The sequence below is a fragment of the Ranitomeya imitator genome, chromosome 1 (genome assembly GCF_032444005.1).
Source record: "Ranitomeya imitator isolate aRanImi1 chromosome 1, aRanImi1.pri, whole genome shotgun sequence".
Lineage (NCBI taxonomy): Eukaryota > Metazoa > Chordata > Amphibia > Anura > Dendrobatidae > Ranitomeya > Ranitomeya imitator.
In genome coordinates this window covers 186,929,548-186,936,717 of record NC_091282.1, presented here as the reverse complement: position 1 = coordinate 186,936,717, position 7,170 = coordinate 186,929,548, and the positions used below count along the sequence as shown (strand labels likewise).

The 7,170-nt window shown below is 46.2% G+C and overlaps 3 non-coding genes across 3 annotated transcripts; all 3 read right to left on the bottom strand.

The window, feature by feature from the left end:
* Window positions 1-1,401: 1,401 nt before the first annotated feature.
* On the bottom strand, window positions 1,402-1,526 carry LOC138660505 (small nucleolar RNA SNORA13). The gene has a single exon (XR_011317896.1). It is a non-coding gene; the product is annotated as a small nucleolar RNA SNORA13 (small nucleolar RNA).
* A 2,328-nt stretch (window positions 1,527-3,854) lies between these two features.
* LOC138660506 (small nucleolar RNA SNORA13) lies at window positions 3,855-3,983 on the bottom strand. Its single transcript, XR_011317897.1, has one exon. It is a non-coding gene; the product is annotated as a small nucleolar RNA SNORA13 (small nucleolar RNA).
* Window positions 3,984-4,550: 567 nt separating this feature from the next.
* On the bottom strand, window positions 4,551-4,679 carry LOC138660507 (small nucleolar RNA SNORA13). The gene has a single exon (XR_011317898.1). It is a non-coding gene; the product is annotated as a small nucleolar RNA SNORA13 (small nucleolar RNA).
* Between the last annotated feature and the right edge of the window lie 2,491 nt (window positions 4,680-7,170).

Below are 7,170 nucleotides of genomic sequence, written 5' to 3'. Positions count from 1 at the left end.
GGCCTGGCTATAAGCAGGCAGCAGACACCCAACCATTTTACTCATTTGTAGGGTGGAATAGTTTAAGCTTGGAGTCTTGGCAGGACACGTCCTGTGTGTACAGGATGTACTGACAAGAATCTTCTATGAGCTCAGAACATTGAAATTATCAGGGTTTTCCCATTTCAGAAAACCTTTTTCCCCCAGCTGCAGTATACCGTGGCAGACACTGCAGGACCTGGGGAAGTTGAATAAAGCAGATTTCATATTAAACAAAACTACTTTTGGGGGCATATTTTGTGATAGCAAAAACTACTTTAAAGGGGTTTGTCCAGTCGAAAATGGTAAGTCTGCATTCACTGACTGCAGACTTATGAATCCCCTCAGCTCAGGCAATGTGCGCTGCGAGGATTGGACCGGCAGAGACATATGCAATATGCACACTCCCCCCAGGCAGAGGCAGTCTAGTGGGCACGGCATTCCCTTAACACTTGTATGGGGCGAGGCTGTACCCACTAGACGGCTTCTGCCCAGGAGCACATACATCACCGCCGTTCAAAACTCAGAAACCAGTGAATCCTCGCAGGATGGTGCTTGCGCTATTGGGGGGGGGGGGTGTCAGATCTGCAGTCACACAGATAATAATGGCCTATAGAGCTAACTGAAGCTCCCAGAAATGTAAAGGTTAGGGTTCTTAGTGTTTGGCATTCACCCAGAATGTGCCTTTCCACTTTAGGAGCTTGATTACAAACCCAATTCATGGTGTTGTGCATGTCACTGGGCACCGCAGCATCACGAGATAAGCCACGCACTTAATGGGCAAGGCACAAAGTGTGCAAAACAGTGTTGTAAAAAGCAGGGCAGTTTTGTAGTGCGATTGTCATACTAATGACCTCACTGGGCAGATTTATCAAAGCTGTCAAAAAAATAAATCAAGCGTGTTTGTTGCCCACAGCCAGAGCAGCTTTAAGGGTATGTGGACACGTTGCGCTTTACCTGCGGATTCCCTGTGGATTTTGTGCGGAACTCGCCTGCGTTTTTACACCTGCGGATTCCTATTATGGAATAGGTGTAAAACGCTGCGAATTCCGCACAAAGAATCGACCTGCTGCGGAAAAGAAACCGCAGCGTTTCTGCGCGGTATTTTCCGCAGCATGTGCACTGCGTATTTGGTTTTCCATAGGTTTACATGGTACTGTACACCGCATGGAAAACTGCTGCGGATCCGTAACAAGTACACAGCCTTACTTATCCAAAGCTGCAAAAAAAAATAAATAAAAAAAAATTAAAGGCAGATTGGTTGCTATGGGTAACAGTTTTAGAAAATTTTGATAAATGAAGCCCACATTTTTTAGATTCTCAGTGAGAGCATGAATAGTTAAAAATCCCAAGACATTAAATAGTAGTACAATGAATAGTAAGAATTGTTCCCATGCATCCTAGTACCCATACAATAATGTCAGGGCACTAAGGGGCAAGGAAGTTACTGTATGCCTTGTTTGACGCCACAGTCATCATTTTGATAATGAATGGGTAACACAAAGGCAAACATTTCTCTGCTTGAGCACAGCAGTACATTTTGCAAACTTAGAACATAGAAAATAGATTCTCAAAATACAAGGCTTGAAACAATAAACTAACCAATTTAACGTTTTCCTCAGATGTCCAGAAAGTTGGGCCAAGAGGACTTACCGGGCTCTATAGTGATGGCAAAAAATGCCACGATGCGGCAGAGGATGGTACCGCCACAGGGGGCGATGAAGCAGAGGATGGTACCGCCACAGGGGGCGATGCAGCAGAGGATGGTGGGGAATTCTCCCATAATCTAAAAGCAAATGTGTCAGAATATGGCATTAAATGAACAGTTGATTACGATACAGATTAAGAGTCCAATCCCTCCCCCCATGTATACCTTAACCACATTTTGGGACCATCACACATGATGGAAATGGTGTCTAAACCAGTTGAAAGCACAAGCACCAGGAATATTGGCTTCAGTGGATTAACTCATAGGAGCAACTCCCTGTGGATAGTCAAGCAACTAGTGATGAGCGTGTCCTCCGAGTATTTATGACTGCTCAGAGATTTAGATTTCCTCACCACAGCTGAATGATTTACAGCTACTACACAGCTTGATTACATGAGGGGATTCCCTAACAGCCAGGCAACCCCCGTACTTATGCTGGCTAACAGATGTAAATCATTCAGCTGCCACAATGAAAACAAAATCTCCAAACAGTAACAAATACTCGGAGGACACCCGAGCGTGCTGGGGTTTTCTCCGAGCAACGAGTACACTCGCTCATCACTAAGAGCAACTAGTTTTTCCAACACCTATTGGGAATCCAAGGGAAGTGCAGCAGATAAGGCAGTATTGGCCCAATAAGTATATGCCTTAACCCCTTAATGACCGCCAATACGTCTTTTAACTGACCTGAGATATAAGAGAATAGCCTCCCCATACAGATGACAATCCAGCATCTGTTGGTTGTACACTATAGCTGACAACTTGCTGTATCAGCCACGATCAGTATTTGCACCTTCTAAATCTGTTTAACCCCTTAGATGCTGCTGTCAATAGTGACTACATCATTATAAATGGTTAACAGAGTGTGGGGGCTTCTTCTTTATCCCAATTGGTGCCCTCAGATCATGATTTTGTTGTCCTGATGTTTGCGATGGCAATTCATGACCAAATAGCGGCCTTAGAGTCTGACGGCTGTAGTAATCTGTTTAGAAGTTAGAGGCATTTAGGTGGTAAAAATACACATTTTCATTTCTGTCATGCCACTTTGCATTAATTCCTGTAAAGCACCTGAAGGGTTAATAAACTACCTGACAGCAGTTTTCAATATGTTTAGGGGTGCTGTTTTTAAAATGGTATCACGTTTGGGGGTTTCCCAATATATGGGACCCCTAAAGTCACTTCAAACATGGATAGGTCCCTAAAAAAATAAATGTGGTAAATTTCTTTGAAAAAATGAAAAATTGCTGCTACATTTTTAAACCTCCTAAAATGCTAACAAAATAAAATAACATTTTACAAATGGTGCTGATGTAAAGCCGACATGTGGGAAATGTTATTTATTAACGGTTTGCTGTTGTATGACCATCTGGATTAAAGGGATAATCATTCAAATTTAGAAAATTGCTAATTTTTTTTCATTTTTCTCAAATTTTTTATATTTTTTATAAATAAACACAAAAAATGTTGAACTAAATTTACCATTATCATAAAGTATAATGTGTCACGAAAAAACAATCTCAAAATCACTGGGATTTGTTGAAGCGTTGCAGAGTTATTACCACATAAAGTGACACTGGTCAGATTTCAAAAATTTGGCTCGGTCACTAAGGGGTTAATGGAACCTGTCCGCAGTTATAAGCTATACAATCTGAGAGCAGCATAACATAGTGCAATAAAGGCCGATTCCAGGGATGTATCAATTACTGGGCTGCTTGTTGTAGTTTTCATAGCATACCTGTTTTGCCTGATATAAACAGACACATCCCTGACTGGCAGCTGCTAACTAGTGGTGGGGCGGGGTTGCACAGGTTGGCTGGACTGCTGGTCATGCGAGCTGTAGTCCAGGCAGTGCTAATCTACTGATAAAACCACCACTGACACCACACAGCCTAATAAGAGACGCATCCCTGGAATCAGGACCTCATGCCTATATAATGCTGCTCTCAGATTAAATAGCAAAAAGACCTGCTGACTGATTCCCTTGAACTGCTAGAGCACCTTCTGAAGATGGACCCTCTTGTAGCCATCCCGTGCAGAGAAGCAAGCTGATGTGTTTATGCAGTATTCATGAACAACCTCTATTAGAGCAATAATATCTAATGTGATGCGGCCCATTGAGAAGCTGCAGAATTATTCCAGCACAACCATACACCTAAGATAAGACCTCTTATGGTGCGGCAGGCCATGATGGGATTTCTTTCTGCCTTTCCTGACACCACATTAACCATTTATAGAGTAAATGGGCAACACAAAGGCATTAAATTAACCCTATACATGATCAGTGTTAACCAGGCAATGCCCTTATCAGAACCATCCCATCTTTCAGCAGGAAATCACTGACCCTTTATTTCTGTTGGCCATCATTAAGTGCCATGGGGCTTGTAGTACTTCATTCAAGGATGTGGAGACCGATGTGTCATGTCACAGAAAACAGACCTAGAGGTAACACAGAAAACATTCTTTTTATAGTTAACAACAATAAAAAGAAACATTTCTCAAAATTGTTTAGAAAAACAAAACCCTGCACCTAGACTTTGTGCCCACGGTGATCCATCACATCTCACTTTTTCCACACAAGCTTTGTAAATCTTAGTCCCTGCATAATAACTACGGTATGTGCGCTCTGTTGTCGGCTCAGATAGCAAGTAACGAGCCAGCAACAGAGCGGTGCCAGAATACCCGACATGAAGAGACCAGGGCTGCCCTCGCAGGAAAAAAGCGGAATACGTTTTCCTGGCCATCAGCTAGCGGCGATACTGCATTAATGAATAGCATCAACTACTAATATAAAGATAATGCCTTTATCATGTACCACCAAGTACCGACGTATTCCAGCACAGCTATTCACCCAGGGAGGAGACATCCCAGAGTTAGGCAGCCATGATGGGATTTCTTTCTGCCTTTTCTGACACCACAGTTACCAATTATATAGTAAATGGTCAACACAAAGGCAACGGGCATTAAACAGCAGAGAAATGATGTAACTGGAAATAACCTGAGTAGTAGTAACAGGCCCAAAGGAAGACACTGGGCACTTATTTCTGATGGGCATTAGCAAGCGATCAGCAACATGCAGCCCTTCATATGGAGGCATGGCACTGCCAGCGGATCTGGAGGAGGCAGGGACCTATAAATGGAGGCACGGCACTGCCAGTGGACCTAGAGGAGACAGGGACATATAAATGGAGGCACGGCACTGCCAGCGGATCTGGAGGAGGCAGGGACATATAAATGGAGGCACGGCACTGCCAGCGGACCTAGAGGAGACAGGGACATATAAATGGAGGCACGGCACTGCCAGCGGACCTAGAGGAGACAGGGACATATAAATGGAGGCACGGCACTGCCAGCGGACCTAGAGGAGACAGGGACATATAAATGGAGGCATGGCACTGCCAGCGGACATAGAGGAGACGGAGATATAAATGGAGGCATGGCACTGCCAGCGGACCTAGAGGAGACAGGGACATATAAATGGAGGCACGGCACTGCCAGCGGACCTAGAGGAGACAGGGACATATAAATGGAGGCACGGCACTGCCAGCGGACCTAGAGGAGACAGGGACATATAAATGGAGGCACGGCACTGCCAGCGGACCTAGAGGAGACAGGGACATATAAATGGAGGCACGGCACTGCCAGCGGACCTAGAGGAGGCAGGGACATATAAATGGAGGCATGGCACTGCCAGCGGACCTAGAGACAGGGACATATAAATGGAGGCACGGCACTGCCAGCGGACCTAGAGGAGACAGGGACATATAAATGGAGGCACGGCACTGCCAGCGGACCTAGAGGAGACAGGGACATATAAATGGAGGCACGGCACTGCCAGCGGACCTGGAGGAGGCAGGGACATATAAATGGAGGCATGGCACTGCCAGCGGACATAGAGGAGACGGAGATATAAATGGAGGCATGGCACTGCCAGTGGACAGAGGAGACGGAGATATAAATGGAGGCATGGCACTGCCAGCCGACCTAGAGGAGACAGGGAGATATAAATGGAGGCATGGCACTGCCAGCGGACCTAGAGGAGACAGGGACATATAAATGGAGGCATGGCACTGCCAGCGGACCTAGAGGAGACAGGGACATATAAATGGAGGCATGGCACTGCCAGCGGACCTAGAGGAGACAGGGAGCTATAAATGGAGGCATGGCACTGCCAGCGGACCTAGAGGAGACAGGGACTTATAAATGGAGGCATGGCACTGAGAGAACGGACACAAAACCGAGCCCACAGCACGGGCAGCGCCGCCTCCATGCTGGGCCTCCCCGTACACTGGGCGCCACATGCCAGCGCGTCCTCTCCGGTAGGTATAGATGTGTATGAACTTACACGGTACAGTGCAGCCGACACCGCACGGCAGAGCCGCTCCGTCCCCCGCCAGGTCCCGCTGTGCTCCAGGCACCATGACGACGCATCTGACTCTTGTACTTCGGGCCGCCATGCCTTGAGCACGTGACCTAACCCAGCTCCAGCACACAACCGACCGCGGCCTCGTTCTCATACAAAAAGGAAGTAGCGCCCGTGGATCACGCCTATTTCATTTCGGGCTGTACCATCTGTGAAGGAGGGAGAGGGGCCGTACCATCAGACCATATAAAAACTCAAATGTCAGGAGTAGACCCTTAGGCTGTGTGCACACGTTCCTGTTTTTTTCGCGGTTTTTCCCGATAACGCTATAAAATAGCAAACAAAACCTGCATACAATAAGCATCCCATCATTTAGAATGAATTCCGCATGTTTTGTGCACATGATGCGTTTTTTTCAGCGAATAAAACGCATCGCGGTAAAAAACGCAGCATGTTCATTAATTTTGCAGGATTTTTGCGGATTTCACACTAGAAAATGCATTGGGAAATGTCCGGAAAAAACCGCGGCAAAAACGCATGCAGATTTCTTGCGGATTTCTTGCAGAAAATGTCAGGTTTTTCTCAGGAATTTTCTGCGAGAAATGAACGTGTGCACATAGACTAAGAAACGGGAGCCGCATGGCTGGCGCTGCGTAGAGCTGTGTGTAAAGACCTGTGTTGCAGATTCAGTGGGGAAAAATAAAGCCAAGAAGCTGAGGCATCACATTGTAGTTGTAAGGCCGGGGTCAGAAACGCGCACTCAGGACATGTATTTCTATCTGAGTGAGCACTCCGGTCCGAGTGACGGCGGCAGTGCAGTGGTGTGACCCCGGGCAGCCACAGTCAGTATACACCCGGGACTTTGTACAGGAAATAGGACGGACAATCCTCAGACATGACTTCTGGTCCCTCACACTCAGTGTGACCAATAAATAGAATGATCTCCACTATGGTACTTGTATAAAAAAAACGTTATTTTATTGGACTTGTAGTCCAATAGGGAACAGCGTTGAAGAATGAAGTACGACACTGGCTTCCTGCCCTCTCCTAGCAATAGCCATGGCCGTCGGTCGAAGCAGTAGTC